Here is a 17,893-nt window from a genome sequence, read left to right on the forward strand (position 1 = left end):
CCCCCTTTGGGGGGGGGGGGGGGAATCCTGTTGCCTCCAGGTGTCATAACTCAAACCGGATACACGCATGCGCATTCTGCCGTAACGTAACAGAGCAATGCAGCAAGTTGTGCACGTTCTTCGCACTTGTTCGGTTCGGAACGCCGCCGGTTTTCCGAAGGTGCGTTACGTGCTTCCGCGCGCGTTCGCCACTTCAGAACTGTTCCTCTTTGCGGAGTGAATTAGTTAGCATTCTCAGACCTGTACAGAGCCGAGACCAACACATTCCAACGGCTAGAACAGACGCACTGAACCGGCGAAGGCTGTCCGGTTGCAGACTGGACAGACTGACTTGGTGTAATACCGCGCGGGTAGAAGTTTTTGTGTTGGCAACTCATTTCTTGCAGTCTCGAGCGCACCGCCATGCACGGGTCTGCTTCGACTCAACTGTCCGCTTCTTGTTTTTTTCACACGATGTGGTGTATGAACACAAAAGCTGGGCCAGCTACCTGCAAGATCACATTAACTACGAACATTTGACAGATCACGAATGTGCAAGTCGAAGCCCTGTTACGTCACAACAGCATGCGCATGCGTGGACCCGGCTTCAGACGCCCACAATACAGGGGCACGCCGAGAGGTGTGTCTGTACCAGAGACACTGACCGCTCGGCGAGTGCTCCCTGGATGGATTGAGGATTGCATAGCCACCAGGCGTATGGGCAAAACAGGATCTCTGTCTTCTGGGACCTGACGTCGTGTAGTCTGGTAGATAGGAACCAGCAGTCTTCGTCTTCAGATGCCAATGTTTCGGTGTAGTCTTTTGCCTCTATCGTTAGGTACCAATGTTTCGGAGCAAATTTCTGCTTCCATTTTCAGAACAGGAAACTGAGCAACAAAATAACCTGGAGTGTCTAGACTGCAAGTATTTCGCACCTGCAGCCGCTGGGCAGATTCTCCTCCCCAAAGACAATACAGGTTGTCATGGCGGTGAACGTGAAGGCTGCTGGATTCTGCAGTTTGGTAGAAGAGTAACGAAGTTTCGGAAAAAATTAGTGCCTCCATCTTCATGGTAGAAGAGTAGTGTTCTGCCTACAAGATGGAGCCAGCACGTTCCTCAAGTCTCGTCCAAGAGTACTGGCTATACTGACTAAGGCTTTTCGTTGTTTTCGTCAGTCTGCCTAAGGCAAACGCCGCTTCCTTGCGGCTCCTCTCCCACTCCAGATTTGTATAACGTCCTACCTTTCGACGCTTTGCAGTCCAGCTGCTGACGGCGTCTCCTCCATTGTGTTTGGAAGTGACTGTACAAGAATACAATTATCGTTCCGTTTCGGGGAAGACTGTACCCTGAAGGGTTGGCACGGTGAGCAGGTGGAGACCAATCAGCTTTTCAAAACGATTACCAATGATAATTACTGTACGCAAATGTTGGTGTTGTTCGGCTCCATGCTCTCAGTTCCGAGCGTGCACGACGAGTTCCGAGCACTCTCGAAGCGCGGCAGCCAGCCCACGGCACCTGGAAACAGGTAGGCGGCGGTCAAAGCTCATGAGCCGCAGAGATATCACACTTCAGCATACAGTCTCACAGCAAATGGCAATCAGAGCAATTCACTAGCCGGAATTCCTACTCCTACTCTGATATCTTGCCCGGATTATTCTTCGACCCTGAAGATGGAGGCGATATGTTCCTCCGAATCGTCGGTTGACTTTGAGCACACTACTCGCCATTATATCCCACAAGACAATAGTCTCCATAGTCACAGGTGACAGAACCTCAGGTGAGTGTCTCCTGGCAACTAAATCCATGTTACTCGCTTCAGGGCACAAGTGTGTAGGGGGAACCCTGGTGTCGAGCTGTGTTTGAACTCCTGACCAAATGGTCACGTGTAGTAAGACAATTTTCATTTCATCTACAAGTCGGAAGGTCGTAGGTTCGATTCTTTATAAGGTCATTGGATTTTTCAATTGGCCTAACCCTTCCAGCCGCACTATGGCCCTGGGGTCGACCCAGCCTCTGACAGAAATGAGTACCAGGAATATTCCCGGGATAAAGAGCGGTCGGTGCTAAGGCTAACAACCTCACAACCATCTGTGATCCGACTGTCTAGAAAACGTGGGAGCCTCGACGTCTCACAACCCTATGGGACTCCACGGCCTGTTACAGGGATAGCTTCACCTGTTGTTCCTACCCCCGTCGTCGCCTCGACACCCAGGAGACGGGGCAGAGAGCGCAAGTAGGGCAGGCCCGTATGTTCCCACATCGGGCCCACAGACAGCCCACATGTAGTCGGCCTCTGCAAACTTTGGAACTTCATGACGCATGGCCTCCTTTGCTGAAGAAGCGGGCTGCAAGAAGGGGGTGGGGGCACGGAAATAAAACCAGTTCCGGGGCAATGGGAACTGTTTCCTCATCCTGAAGATGGGAGCAACATGCCCGACCGAAATGTCGGCATCAACCCAAAACACTGTATGGTATCATAACCGGCAGCATGATGTGGGTACTGGATGGGGCACCGTGAATTCCGGTACAAGCTTACTCAAATATCGGAGGGAATCATATTCAGGATGTGTTCGGTTCGAACCCCGGCCGGGACGCCTGTTGTTGTGACAGATCTTTACTGGTCTTCCTCAGACCCTCCAGGCAACTACTGGGATAGTACTACTAATCGGCCATGGCCTCTTCCTTTGAAGTTCTTTCTATTACAATTCGACGCCATGTTGTTCAGATACGCACAGCGTTGCAACACAATGCACACGACGCAACACAACGACTCAGACAAGAACTTACAACTCCGTCACCTCTGACTGTGTGGACGGAGGTCCATGCACTCCAGTGTGAAGCTTACAGTCGTATAGCGGTTTAAACGCAGAATATACGAATGAATACAGCGATAGACTGTGCTCACTATCCGACGGAGGGTATTTAATTAATGTTCCCTACCGCGGACCTAATAGAGAGCACCCAAAGACATTGTCACGTGATTGTGTAACTATAGACGGGGCTTGGACTAGTAACTGGATTTATTGGACACTTACAAAAATTAACTACAAATAAATACGACAGTCACACTGAGTTACACGCTCCAAAGATCACGTAACTGCAGCACACATAAATCCTTCTCAGTCTTCACTTGCCGTTGCTTGGTAGCGGCTTCCAACGGCGGTTGTTCCCCTTTTCTCTGGGTTCCCGAACTGTCTGCGGACTCAGCTACCAGCTTCTCGCTTCCCACAACTGCAACTCTCAGTCAAAGTCAGAGTTACTTTACGACTTGCGGTTTCCCGCCAATCAGTTCGTCTTGGCGTCAAGCTCCTTGAGACTCACGACCACAGATTTCTTTTTGCAACTGAACCGTTGCGGTCATAGTCCTTATGTAACATCCTCTGTCAGTCCAGGCTTTGCAAAGCGTATCATGTCTGTCTTACTTATCTAATGCTACAACGGCAGCTTAGTCACTTGAACGGTTGTAAGCTTGGCCACCGCCAAGTTTAAGCCTCTTATATTTTCTGTGTCTGGCTTCGTCTTGTCCTATAAGCGACAAGTCCTCGTTATACAGCCCCGTCACGGACCGCACATAAAACGTCGTTTCCATTATTTTGTGTTCTCTTGTTGCCGGGGATGCAAAGTGTTCACAGAGCCGTTCCCTAGAAACGGTTGCTGTACTGTCGCCTGTGTACACAGGTGTTGTTTGCCAGTGGGTCTGCATGTCACACTTATGAACGCATGCTTGTCTCTTTGCCAGCATGTACGGTAGCCACAGCTGTTACGGCGATGTGCTGTTGTTGTGGTAGCGTTTTTGGGCACAATTCGAATGGAAGTAAAGATTGTAGTATTCTTAACCTCGGCCTAGATGTAGGTGGCCAGCTTCACGCCTCGGCCGCTTTGCCTCCCAGTCAAGAAGCCCCCAATATTCACTAGATACGAAGCTGGGTTGGCCCTACAGACGGCAAGACGTTGTTGAGAAGAGAAATGTGTTGACCTTGCCGGGAATCGAACTCCATCTCTTAGCCGAGGTCGTGCTTCAAAGGAAACACTGCGCCTCCATAACAACGACCAACCGGTTAATCCCGTTTAGGGAAAAGATCGATGCTTGTTGTGAAACTAAAATGTTAAAGCAGGTGGTACATGGAGTAAAGGGTTTTCCATGAGTTGGATCACTTGCAATATGATGGAGAAATTGAGAGCAGTGAAAGATGGCGTACCATCACCAGCAGATCTGCCATATTGAGAGAGGCATTCTACTTTGATATGAGCGAATGGGGAGAAAGTGACATGCCTTTCTCTTTACTAAGCTCTTTGGACATTGTGAAGGTACATTGCCAGCGAGGTAGCGGCCACAGGAGTCAGTCAGTCAGTCACAGTGAATATGGCCACGGGAGGCGGATCTTCTGAGCAGTGAAGTGCAGTTTGCTTACGTCCGAGATACCAGGTGCAGTGGGACCAATCGAACCCCGGTCCTGCAGTATCACGATGATAGAACTGTGAACATTTGCGGATTGGTTCTGTGTACTTACACTGTGACACTCGCCCACTTGGGTTCTGTGTGGAACGGCTGAAACGCGCGGTACCTAGAAGTGCCTTCAGAACGAGTTGCCCTGACTTGAGGATACCCAACAGCGGGCTGCAGGGTACAGGCGGGTAAGTGGACCGAAGCTGCCTAGGATTAGGGTAAACTCACACGTCCTGTAGCTTTACTTTGGTTGTGGGAGAGGGTTGAGGCTGAGTCCCGTGGTAGTGGGGCCTTATATGGGCCCCATTGCACAAGTCCCTGATGATGGATGGGATGACGACGGGACCACAGTGCCCCTGTGCCCTCCACCAATCCGACATAAAGTATTCAGGGACTGAACCCCCTGAACCCTCTATATCTGGGTCTATTATAACGTTTATTTGTTACGTGACGTTCGGATTTGGTGACGACTCCTGTGCACTCGACTTCCTGCACTACATAGCGGAAGTGGGACTGTTCTGCAAGCGTGTGTAGGGCGACGTTGGCGGTTAGAAACCTGCAACAGTTGTGCTCCCTTCATCACTTTCAAACTCCTTCTTTGGACACGTCACCAGCTGCGAACTGACGCATGCCGTGTAGTCTGGTAGGTGGACATTTGCTGCCCGAAAAGCTACCCCGTAGAATTGCAAGATTTTCCATTAGAAAGAACTTCACGCGAGTGCTTTTGGGGGGGGGGCTCTGTTGTAACGGCGCTGAAACTTCTTGTTTCATAATACAGTAGAACCGAGGGGGTTAGCGTAGCGGTATTCGAGAAGTTCTCTGCCGGGACACCGGCTCGCCTGAGTGAGGCTGCTCGTGTCTTTTTCCAGTCCCTCCAGATGCATGCCGGGATACCTTATATAGGCCACGGCCGCTTCTAACTCGTTCTGTCTACTGTCTTCTGGGATGTGACGTCATGTAGCCTGGTATAGAGGTATCAGCGTTTCGGAGGAACCTGCTGCCTCCGTCTTCAGGGTTAGAACCTACCAGACTACGCGGCGTCACATCTCGGAAGACTGTGCAGTACATAGAAGCCATCGTGATGCTCTCGAACCCAATGCAATTCCTGCGGTGCCCCCTCCTCCTTCTGCCCGTAGAATTACACGGGCCCCAAAGCTGCTAATGTTGCTCCGTTTGTCCGGGTTGTGTTAGGACACTTAGCGACTTTTGTCAACAGCCGAGATTAAATTGTGACGTAAAGCCCGGAGATACATTTGGTCTAGTGTTTAATTAAGAATCACGGCATGGAGGAGTGGAGGCATAGTTCCATGTATTCTCAACCTTTGCCACTGGATGGTGTTTACTGCCCACACACATCCATGTACACTAGCTGACCACTCAACCTCGAACGAATTCCGAGGTCAAGAGTACATGGTTCTGTACACCCACTCCCCCATACGTCTTCATGGCGTAGTGCTTAATTGGTTAACTAGAGGGACAGATTTACATTTTACCTTACCGTCTAAATGTACGCACAAAACACAAAGCTCTCTTGCTTTTTGAATATGTTGCCACGGACCGGTTTGCAGGTGTTGTCGGGCCGAATGAGGTTCGCGGGCCGACTTTTATATATCCCTGCTGTAATCCAAGAACATCCTTTGTTACGGTCACAGGCACTGGGAAGGCCTTCCCCTGACTAATGCTGCTGTTGCCCTGAAGAGTAAAAGTGGGTCTCTGTGAAGGAGACCAATTGTGTATGATTGTTTAGGTTTTGCTATTCTAGGTCATGACATCGTGTAGTCTGGTACGCGGGTACCATCGTTTCAGAGGAAAATACTGCCTCCTTCTTCAGTACAAATACAAGTGGGTAATTAAATATCTCTCTGAAATGACAGTTTCTGGCTGCCACACAATAACGAATTGTTAGCAATTTACATGAACGTTATTTATGTAATATATCACGAACGAGCGAGCAGTCTTTTGGTTTTCTTTGTATCCGTTCTTAGAAAACTGATAATGTTTTGGTGTGGATGTATGAAGTGCAGCACACAATATAAATGAGACAGTTTACGATTGCGTATTTGTGCCCGTTATTCATGGGATATGGCGTTAAACGTCGGTCTTGACGTATCATTCGCTACCGTGTTGGAGCGGAAATTGAATGCGGGAAATCATGGGGAATTGTTAGTATGCCAGCTTGTACAACAAATAGTGGGACTTCCGGTTGTATTCTCGATGGGCGCTGCAGCAGTTTTGATTGAAATTAATAAAAAAATGAATGAATGTTGTTTCTCAGATCTTCAATGTGGCGGAATTTATTGCAGTTTTTATCTGTCCTATAAATGACATTGTCATTAGCCTAGCAGCGCGCCTGTAAGGACGTCAGCAAGTAAAGGAAAAGTGTGGAGTGCTGTGCTGGATATCGTCACTAAGAGCTACAGCACTGTGGAACTTAGATGGAAAACTGAGCTTTATTGAAAGGCGAACAAGTGTTTGTTTAAAACTAATTTGACCTCTGCATTTGTGTGAACACAAAATTAGTCAAGGCGCCTTACGTCCTGTCTGCTGATGTCTAACCAAATGTCGGACTCGAGAAAGTAAAACAATCCTTCGTATTTTTGAAGTCTCTGGTTCGGATCTCGTCTCAGAGAATGGTTAACCTCAGTCTCTACCGGAAAATATTAGAACGCTGCCTCAAATTATGCCACGCCCGCCTCGCTCATTCAGCACTCATTGCGTCATTCGGCTTCTTGAGAAGCCGCCAGTCGCTCAGCTACTCAACAACTTCCCAGCGTTTTATGGAATCCGAAGGTTCATTACCGCGTTCACAAGAGCCCTCCACTGGTCCTCACCCGGAGCCAGATCAATCCAGTCCATACCATCCCATTCTGCTTTATTAAGATCAACTTTCATATTTTCATCCCACGTAGTGCAGAACTTCCCAGTGGTCTCTTTCCTTCTGGCTCTCCCACCGATATCCTATATGCACTCCTCGTCTCCCCCATTCATGCTACATGCCCTGCCCACCTCACCCTCCTTGACTTGATCATTCTAATTACGCTTGGAGAAGAGTACAAGTTATGAAGCTCCTCCTTACGCAGTTTTCTCCAGCCTCCTGTCACTTTATCCCTCTTCGGTCCAAATATTCACCTCAGCACCCTGTTCTCAAACACCCTCAGTCTATGTTCCTCCCTTAATGACAGAGACCAACTTTCACACCCATACAGAACCACAGGCAAAATTATAGTGTTGTATAGTTTGGTATTCTGGATACTGACAGTGCCGTGAAGTAATCCCCAGTCCTCTGGGTCGTGACGCTGTGAAGTCTTGTAGGCGGGTGCCTTGAAGCTTACGCTTCGCGTCCCGAAAAAAACGCACATAAGACTGAGAACTTGTTAGCGTCGCATCTGACGTCCCCATTGCGGTGGTTATAGCAGAGAGTCTGGTGTTTCGGAGGATTAATCTCCTCCATCTTCAGGTCGAATAGAAAGCCAGCTTTAGGACGCTTGTTTTCGTTTCCTGATTTCTTACTTGCCTTACTCCTTAAGTCCGACATATCTGCCCGCTGGTGTCTGCAGCAGTTGGCGCCATTTGTGTCGTGCGCGTAACCCGCTTTGCCAGAGATGGCAGGTGTTTGTGTGGGCGACGCGATGTTTTCACCAGAACTGGCGACTTAGCCGTGCGCCAGTTGCATGCGCCGTGACTTAGAAGGTAGTAAAGGAAGGGAAAGGCGGCAAGGAAACGCAACTTGTAATGGTGCCAAATGGAAGACTGTGGAACTGTTGCTCATGTCTTTACCCGGCTGTTTGACGTCGCTGTCATCATCAAGACTGTATAGATTCGGATGACTGATGAATTGGAAGGGATTGGGAAGGAACGTGAGGAAATCCACGAAAGACGTCAGTTAGGATAGCTGGTGCCCCAGCCTGGGCTCGAAGCTGACAGCAGCCGAAAGCATGTAGAGTGACCACTAGTTGCAGCGGGCGAGGGGGTCGTTCAGTGAATGAGAATTATTTTCTTACATTTGCACACCGCAGAGCCATGTGCACATTGCTGCATGGTCTGTAGGGGCTGCTACGTTCTCAACACAAGTGCACCACACAGCGCTGCGTGACGTCACTCACTTCCCCGGCCAACCGTGCCAACCGGCCTAAATACTGCGCAGATATGAGGCTTTCAATTCGGTCTTATGGGACATGAACCCGTGTAGTCTGGTACAGTGTCACCATTGTTTCAGAGGAACCTGTCTCCTCCATCGTCTTGGTAGAGTTGTTACCAACGTTTTGAGGGAAGATTTGTGGTGCACAAAGTGGCGCTGGGGCAGGTTTTCTCCGAGTACTTCGATTTCCCCTGCCAATCTTCATTCCACCAATTGCTCCACGATCACCATCATCTATCGGCTGGGGCTGGTACAGTAGGCCAGTCAAGTGGACTCAGTCTCACCCCATTAAGAATAAAGAAAACGTTTTGAGGGAAGCTGCAGCTTCCATCTTCAGGACAGAAAACTGCTTATGCTCTGAAACTATAGGCAGAAGGTATCTTCAGACAATAGGCACAAGTCTCTCAGTTACACGATTCACTGAGCAGGCTGGCGTGGCGGTATGAATGTATAAGGCGTGGGCCTTCTTGGTCTTTGCACCGCGACCACAGTGACCTCTTGTGCTTCCCCTTCTGATTATCCCCTCAGCAAACCTACGTTTCGAATGTAGCGTAGGATTTTGTACGTGGGGACGTCGAAATAGTCACTTGGTTCCATAAAATATTGACCCAAGTGACGTAGTCTTAAATAAGCTAAGGCCTCACATTCACACAGGATATGTGTGGCTGTTTCATTTTCTTCTTGACACCTCTCACAAGTGGGACCATCACTTAGTCCCAACTTGAAGAGGTGTCCTTTAAGGTGACAGTGTCCTGTAAGTAGTCCTTCCACCCATCGTAGCTGGTTCCTGTTTAACTTCAACAGTTCCTTCGCTCTTTTAGTAGAGGGTCCCCATATGAGTCCCTTTGCTTGCCTGAGTCCAGTCAAGGATCCCCAGTATTTCTTATGCTTAATGTTTGTCCAGTCCCTGACTGCCTGTCTGGCAAGTCCTATAGAGATGCCACAGGCTGGTTCAGGTCCGATCTTGGCCAACTGGTCTGCTGTTTCGTTTCCAGCAATACCCTCATGCCCCGGCACCCATATCAGTTGGTGGCGTGGCGGTAACGCTCCAGACTCTTATTTCGAAGGCGCTTGGTTCCAGTCTCGGTCGGTACATCGAATATCCTGAGTTTTTCGTGGTTTTCCTCAGTCCTTCAAGGCATTGTTCATGAATCTTTCGGAACTGTTTAGTCCGAGACACTGGTAGCCCCTTAAACAGGAACACGCGGTAGCGTAGTTGGTTGAGGCACTATGCTACAAGCCGAAAGGTCGCGGGTTCGATTCCCCATGAGGTCATTGTATTTTTAATTGACCTAATCCTTCCAGTCGCACTATGGTCTTGGGGTCAACTCAGCCTCTAACAGAAATGAGTACCAGGAATCTTCCATGGCGGCCGGCGCGTAAGGCTGACAATCTCACCGCCATCTGTGAGCCGATTATCTAGAAAATGTGGGAGCCTCGACGTCTCACAGCCATATTGGCCTCTCTGGCCTGTTACAGGGATAGCTTCGCCTTTTCACCTTACAGTGAACCACACATCGGCCGAGATTCGAATCGAGTACCTCCCGAATAGGGTCCTAGAACTTCACCGCTACAGTAACCCGCTCTGTGGAAAGTGTGACCCGGGTTTCTTTCTTGCTGATGTCGCTAATGAGAACAGAGCATGAGAAACGGAACAAATTCAATGAAGGCCGCCTCCCTGTGGAAGTGTGAATTACCCTTTTCACAGCACCCCGCACACAACCTGTGGTCCGCGGAACGATGTCAGTGAAAGCTAGTTAGCACAGTAACTGCGAGGCACCTGGGAAAGTCGTAGGTGCTGCTGCGTCCTGTTCACACCGCGCCCAGTACCTGTAGACGTGCTGGTTCTTCGATTTTGATCCTACAGGTTTTGACACCGTGTTTTCTGGTAGGTAATTTTTTTATTGCTATTGGGGTGGGACTAATTCCCTTGTACTGCGGCCACTTCTGGCCTATTGTACCAGCCCCAGGTGATAGGTGAGGGTGATTTTGGAGCAATTGGTGGAATGAAGACTGGCAGGGGAAACTGAAGTACTCGGAGAAAACCTGCCCCAGCGCCGCTTTGTCCACCACAATTCCCACTTGACCAGACCCCGGGATCGAAACCGGGCCGCCGCGGTGGGAAGCCAGCGACTAACCGCTTGAGCTATGGCGTGGCCTTTCTGGTAGCTAGGTATCAGAATTTCGAAGGTATATGCTGCCGTCATCTTCGTGGTTTTTCCTGTGGCGCGTAGGACTCATGGGAATACTGAGAAATGCGTATACAATATTGTATGGAAAACTTTGAAGACTTAGGCGTAGATGGAAGGATAATATTAAAATGGTTCTTGAACGAATGCGGTTTGAGGATGTGGAAAAGGTCTAGTTACGGCATTTTGTGATCACGGTAATGAAATCACGGGTCTCGTAAGAAGCGAGACATTGTTTTGCGATGTGAATGTTGGGACGTTACGTCATGTGGTGTGATGGATTATTTCCGGCGCTTCGGAGAAAAGTGTTGCCCCCATCTTCACGGTAGAAAGTGGCGACAAGACGTTCCTCGGAAACGCCTGTAACGATGTACCAGACTGCATGGCGTCACATCCCAGAAGACAGAAAATCTCACGCAGAGATCACCAGGAGTTTCAAGATTATCATAAGCCCTTTTGCCTGTCCCAATAAAGAATTAACTTTTGAATCTTTGAAATTTTATGCTTGGTAGCATCAACCCTGCGCAAGTTCTGTACCTACACAGGACGACACAAACATACATGCTCCGGGTGGGATTCGAAGCCACAATCCCAGTGTTGGAGCTGCCAGAAAACATTGCGTGGCTTAGTTTGTGGATCTTCTTGTAGGAACAGTTCAGAGGTCCTAGGAGCTCGGAAGAAAGCGGCGTGGAGCGTGGGCTGATGGGCCGAAGCCTTGTACTGCAGGCGCTACATATCTGCGCACGCGCACCGAACCTTGCCCAAGCCTAGCCTGCCATTTTGACGAAACAAAGGAAACGAAAATCCGCGTCTGCACGACTGAACTTCTCAACAATCTGCTGTCTTAAAAGTGTTGCTATGACAACCATAAGGGCGCAGTCCATGCCAGAACTAATACCCGTGCCGCGTGCTGAAGTCCGTTTAACTTTTATGGGAAGTAATATTACCACGGCGGCCGACATATAATCATACTGAAGCACGGTCCCATTGCCAAGTGACTCTGGTGGGATTTGTGGTGGACAAAGTGGCGCTAGGGTAGGTTTTCTCCGGAGACTTCGGTTTCCCCTGCCAATCTTCATTCCACCAATTGCTCCACAATCACCCTCACCTATCATCTGGGGCTGTTACAATAGGCCAGAAGTGGCCGCAGTGCAAGGCAGTTAGTCCCACCCCACTAGCAATAAAAAAACATCAGTGAAGGAAGTTTTCTGTTTTTGCAATTCAAATCGTCGACATTGGACGGGTGGCCTCTTCTGATGAGTTCAGGGCCTGCGTTTGGTTGGGTGTAACCCTCAAGGGGGCCCCAAACACGTAAACTGCACCCGGGCTTTCAGATATGTCATCACGGGATTGTCTGCTCTCGAAGTTGACGAGCAGGTAAGAATCCTAATGTCGACATACGCGTATTATGTTACCGGGGTAGCTCAGTCAGTATAGTGACTGCTGGACGATCAAGGTTCATGGGGAAAGGCGAACTTCTGGGGGTAAATGGACTATGACGTGATGCTGACCGCCTCTGTCTAATGCCCAGATTAAGCATATGTGTACGTCTTCATGGCTTGGTGCTTAATTAAGCAGAAGATGATCTGCGCCTGCGGAAGTGCAAGTTTGAGAGCAGAGGACGTCTCAGCTAAGAGTTTACAACGCAAGACCTGCTGAAATTATACAGGGTGGAAGAACCGGTTACAGCTGTTGAGGCTGGTGTAGTCCGGTATGAACTTACCGACGTTTCGGTGGAACTGGTTCGGCTCGAGTATGTCGGACTGCGCGCGAACAGTGTACTGAGTTTCTCAGATAAACAGACGCTGATAGCGCTGCAGTGTGGAAGGGCAGACATGCCCATGTAAACAGAGCTGAGCTGTTTGCATGCTAAACAGTGACACGGCAGGATGTGGCGAGGCAGCCCGGCCGAGGTCTTCAGCAAAGTACACTTTTTTGTTTGGAACGCGTCACAGAGCCGAAACAGAAACTCATTGTGGAAGACGCATGTCGTCGCGTGGCTACTGCGTATGCCTCGTATTCGGGATGTTCCCGGTTCAAGTCTCGGGCTGCAGATCGTCTGTCCTGACTGAGGTTTTCCGTGGGTCTCTTCAGTTCCTCCGTAGTTAGTGACCCTCATTACTCCAGGGCCAATGAGCTGCCGTCTCTCATCGCTCCATTCCATGCTATACAAGCTAGCTCAGGGGTTGGCAAGCCAGAAGATATGACGCCGTGTAGTCCATTGAAAGTCAGCTGACGTTTCGGAGGAACATGTCGCCTCCATCTTCAGGGTTGGAGGGTAAGCCGAGAAGGAAACCAGCATGAAGCACGCAGCAAACTGATATTCTCCACACNTGGGAATGACGCTGTGGCAAATGTGCTCGTACTAAACTGTCTCATATATAGTCACGTGTTCGAATGACAGTGGACGGGGTCTGCATTGATAATCGGCTTCGTTGAAAGCTTAAACAACCCGTAACTGCAAATAACTACGGCAGTCTCCACACTCCAACGGTAACTACAGCACAAATATAGTCTTCTCAGTCTTCACTAGCCGTTGCTTGGTAGTGGCTTGCAACGGCGGACAATCCGCTTCCTCTGAGTTCCCGAACTTACCCCCGGCCTCAGCTACCAGTTTTCACTTTTCACAGCTGCTTAGTCCTCGTTATACAGCTCCGGAACGGACCGCACAGAAAACGTCTCTGCCATTATTGCGTGTTCTCTCATTGCCGTTCCCTAGCAACGGCTGTTGTACTGTCGCCTTTACACAGTTGTTACTTGGCAGTCACATGTCACTGTATCTTTGCCGGTGCGTTCTCACCAGGCAGTGACATCCATCCTTACGTCATCACTAGAGAGTTGCCAGGTTTCCCACTGCAAGCTTGTCGACACTCACGGGCAGTACGAGTAGTTCGAGCATGCAGCTATGAACCGGCAGACAAGCTCCAGGCTACAGAAGCCTACCAAGTGCGCTTAAGTCGTGACTGCCTGGCAGTCGCATGACACTGCAAATATTGGTGCTGGGGGCAAAACTCTGGCGCCGATTTCTTGAGTGATGACATTAGTCGCTTTGAGCACGTGGAAGTAATGTTCAGTGTCTTCTAATTGTTCTTCGACCTTTACGGTTTAGGCCGTTTGGCCTGTTATCATTTGGAATTAACGACTTAAAAAATGAAAATTGTAGACTGCCGTCCCTGAACATTTTAAGTCCATACTCCTCGGTCACTCAGTGAAACCTCACGTTCACCTTTGTCTCAGAGTGAAATCTCAGGGTGAAGTTTCACATATCATTTTGTTCTCGGGACGGATCTACACCATTTACCCTATACTAGAGATCACGCTTTACGGAGACTTTGTTTGTCCTATGCACATCAAATTCTGCACGAAAGAAATTTGTCAGGAACTTATTTCAGGCCGTTTAGACCTGTGCTTGGCAAATGAGCCTTCGCGTGTCCCCTGGGGTACATGTATCCATCCCTTGGGCCTTGCTGTTCCACAGTGGTCCAGGATGGGGTTTTGGCGGGCTTGGAGTCGCGATTGCGCACTAGACCACCGCTCTCCAATCGTGAACTTCCACGGATCCCACTTCCGTGGCGGGTGACGCACGGAGAGATTCACGCTGTGGCCGCGTGCCCGGCCTGGCCAGTCCAATAGCGAGGTTGCTGGCCGTCTGATTATCAGCCGATGCTGCCAGAACAGTCGTCGACCTCTGTGATGCAATGTGTCTGTCCTGGGTTCGATATTATATCAGCAATACTTGGTTTCTGACGTCAAGGGAAGAGCACAGAGTGAGAGGGTATGTGAGAACAGGGCCTTGAGGGGAATGTTTGGGCCGAAGAGGGATGAAGTGACAGGAGGTTGGAGAAAACTGCTTAATGATAAACTTCGTAATGAAGGTCGTGCCATAGCTCACGCGGTTAGTCGCCGGATTCCCACCGCAAAGCCTGGGTTCGAGCCCGGGTCAGGTTATGTGTGATTTGTGGTGGACAAAGTGATATTGGGGCAGGTTTTCTCCGAGTACTTCGGTTTCCCATGCCAATTCTCATTCAGCCGACTGCTCCACATTGATCATCATCTATCATCCGGGCTGGTACAATAGGCCAATTAGTGGCCGACGTACCAAGTGGACTCAGTCTCACCCTATCCCAAGGAAAAAAAAAACAACTTTGTGATGCGTCCTCAGGTTGCGGATGAAGGAGGCAGCCTCCAGATATTGAATAAGCAGTGACGGATAACCGATAATTGGTGGTCCTCCAACGTGGGTTTTGGGCGTGGAGCTAACAACTGCTCACCTTAAAAAAATAAAAGTTTTTGCGAAAATGTCACAAAGGGCCTCGAATGAACTTTCGGGTCCCATAAAATATTAAGAAGTTCTTGAGTAGTTGCACAAATGACGGCTTGTCAAGAAGGTCTCAGGTCCGTCAAATTAGTTATCAAATCAAGGATGATGAGATGGGTGGGGGATGTAGGACGCAAGGTAAACAAACCGGAAGATATACCACTCTGCCTCAAGCTAGTGCCCATTGCTGGGCTCTTGTGAACACGGCAATGAACCTTCGGATCCCATGAAATGCAGCTGTTAGCTTCCCGAGGAGTTAGTAAGACCGCCGAAGACAAGCGAGCGTCCGAATGACTGGACACGGCCTGACGACGGTGCAAATGCCACTTGTCGCTCGCGCTGCCGCGACCCACTTAGCGGCAAGCAAACAGCTGCAGCAGCAACTTGTGTCTACTCGCATTGTTTGATGTTGCTTATTTACAGCTGTCTCCTCATGTCAACGTGTCAAGTAGCCACTGCATTTCACTACTCGAACAGACGGGGTTCATTCACGTGTTCACCGGCCGGTTTGTCTGGCAAGAGCAAGTCGATGATTTGATCCACTGAGTTTCTCGGTAGTGCAGGACGGTTCACGAATCAAATCTGAACTTTAAAATGGAGCTCAGTGGTAACTACATATACCAAATTCATGAAATTTAAAACACTCCGCATTCTGCCACGCCTTGTGTTTCTATGTTTCATATGCTTCTCACAATAAACAGCGACTGTTTCCCTAAACAGCATTAACCGGTTGGGCTCTGTAGCGGAGACGTAATGTTTCCTGTGAGGTACGGACTGAACATACTAAAACTCTGCATTCTGCCCACAGAGTGTATCTGTGTGTTCCGTATGGCTCTCACAGTAAACCGCGGCTGTTTCCCCAAACAGCATTAACCGGCTGGTCTCTGTAGCGGAGACGTAATGGTTCCTGTGAGGTATGATCTGGATCTGGATCTGAAGAAAACCACGAAAGCACTTAGTCGGCTTCACTGTTGCCCAAACCGATTTTCGAACCGATCGCCTCCCGAATATAAATCTAGAGGTTTATCAGCACGCTAGTTGGAAACATTAAATCATGAAAATGGAAGCAGCAGATTAATCCGAAACGTTGGTAACTATGTACCACTCTGTACGTCGTCACACCTCAGAATACAATAAACCTTTATGATGTGGAAAATTTTGTAGTCCGAACAAATGCTTTTGAAGGTGTTATTTAGTTTGTCCATTAGCTTGTCGGTCCGTGTCGGATAGAAATATCCCGCAACAATGGAACCGTGTTACCATGGCAACAAGAGAAACCCGCCAGGAGGAAAGCGTGCAGCAATTGGCGCTAGACAAGTGGCAGAATTCCCGCTCTTTCGTCACACATTCCTCGAGTCGGAAGACTGGAAGGCTGCACCGCACTTCCTTCATGTTCGGAATACTTGAGCTTCCTTGTTCTGAGTTCAGAACGAACTCAGTGGCTGTGCTTGTACACTGTGGAGCCTCAAGCTCAGCTCAGAGGCCGTGCCATAGATCCCACCTCTGCAGCCCGGGTTCGAGCTTGGATCTGGTCATGTGGGATGTGGTGGACAATGTGGCCCCGGGGCAGGTTTCCTCCGAGTACTTCGGTTTCCCCTGCCAATCTTCATTCCACCAATTGCTCCACAGTCACCCTCACCTATCATCTGGGGCTCGTGAAATAGGCCAAACAGTGGCCGCAGAACAAGTGGTCTCAGTCTCACCCCACTAAGAAAAAAAAATGTGTCATCACATCACCATTAGAAAGACACGAGATTATACACCATCCGATGTGAACCAAAATCGCCATATCGGGCAAGTCTCAGGATAAGCAGGCGTGACGCAAAAAAGTTTGGTCTGCAGTTAGGATTCAGTTCTCAGGAGAACACAGCGACCCGTCGAAGGGACACGGTGTAGCGTACCTGGTTCAGGCACTATGCTACAAGCCGGAAGATCGCGGGTTCAAGTCCCGATGAGCTCACTGGATTTTTCAATTGACCTAATCCTTCCAGCCGCCCTATGACCCTGGGGTCGACTCAGCCTCTAACAGAAATGAGTACCAGGAATCATCTTGGGGGTAAGGGGCTGCCAGCGCGTAAGGCTGTCAACCTCACCGCCATCTGTGTGTCGATTGTCTAGAAAATGTGTGAGCCTCGACGTCTCACAACGCTGCGGGCCTCCACGGTCCGTTGTTTTATTTATAAGACAGCGAGCTCTCATTGTATCCGTGACCGGCCACGGTAAACTGGACGGAACAACTTACGATGCTATGAGGACTGACTTGGGAATTTCTTCACTGAAGCAGAAGACAGAAGGAAGTAGAAAGTGAAACTGTAAAAGGGGGTTGGAATCCCTCGTCTGTAGTAAACAAGGTATGGCGTACAGGATATGCGGGAAGACAGAGTGAGAACTGAACAGAGTCATGAATGTTACACCTTAATACCTGGAGCGAAGAAGAAGAAGACGTTGATACATCACAGAAAGCACAACGTCTCCATTACAAATTCTATCCAGTTATCGGATTTACGAAAATAATCCCTGTTTATTGTGAGTCATACGAAACAAATTCACTAAGCGGTGAAGTTGTCCCTGTGCTTAAATAATTATGCACCACGCCATGAAGACGTGCTGGGGAGGGCAGGCATTGCTTCCATCTATACCTAGATCTTCTTATTGGTCTCTTCCCTTCAGTACTCCCAAGACAGATATAACATGGTCCACATTTGCATCCTATAACCGAGTATTTCAGCCATCTCGTCATCGCGTACTTCTGCTTAATTCGCTAAACAGCGGACGCGTTGACTTGCAGAAGTCTGGTTTCAGAAGGTGCTGTAACGGGCGCC

The 17,893-nt window shown here is 49.3% G+C and overlaps 1 protein-coding gene across 1 annotated transcript in view; it reads left to right on the top strand.

The window, feature by feature from the left end:
* The first annotated feature begins 4,342 nt into the window (after positions 1–4,342).
* Positions 4,343–17,893, top strand: part of LOC111865478 — an 82,624-nt gene continuing 69,073 nt past the window's right edge. The window contains exon 1 of the mRNA XM_023853562.2: positions 4,343–4,614. The gene's annotated coding sequence lies outside the window, so the exon portion shown is untranslated. The remainder of the gene's footprint in view (positions 4,615–17,893) is intronic.

The sequence above is a fragment of the Cryptotermes secundus genome, unplaced genomic scaffold, assembly GCF_002891405.2.
Source record: "Cryptotermes secundus unplaced genomic scaffold, Csec_1.0 scaffold454, whole genome shotgun sequence".
Taxonomy (NCBI): domain Eukaryota; kingdom Metazoa; phylum Arthropoda; class Insecta; order Blattodea; family Kalotermitidae; genus Cryptotermes; species Cryptotermes secundus.